Here is a 307-nt window from a genome sequence, read left to right on the forward strand (position 1 = left end):
CCCTTATACCCCTCAGCAAAATGGGGTAGCTGAAAGGCTAAATAGAACAATTCTGGAAAAGGTGAGAAGTTTGTTAAGTGAAACAGGTCTTGGAGAAGTATTTTGGGCTGAAGCAACTTCCACAGTGGTATACATGATTAACAGGACACCTTCTACTCCTCTGAACTTTGAAGTTCCAGAAGAAGTTTGGACAGGTTCAAAACCAGACTATGGACATATGAAGAGGTTTGGTTGTCTTGTGTATTATCATGCTGATCAAGGAAAGTTAAAACCCAGAGCCAAGAAAGGAGTTTTCATGGGCTATCCT

This window comes from Capsella rubella, unplaced genomic scaffold (genome assembly GCF_000375325.1).
Source record: "Capsella rubella cultivar Monte Gargano unplaced genomic scaffold, Caprub1_0 scaffold_8, whole genome shotgun sequence".
Taxonomy (NCBI): domain Eukaryota; kingdom Viridiplantae; phylum Streptophyta; class Magnoliopsida; order Brassicales; family Brassicaceae; genus Capsella; species Capsella rubella.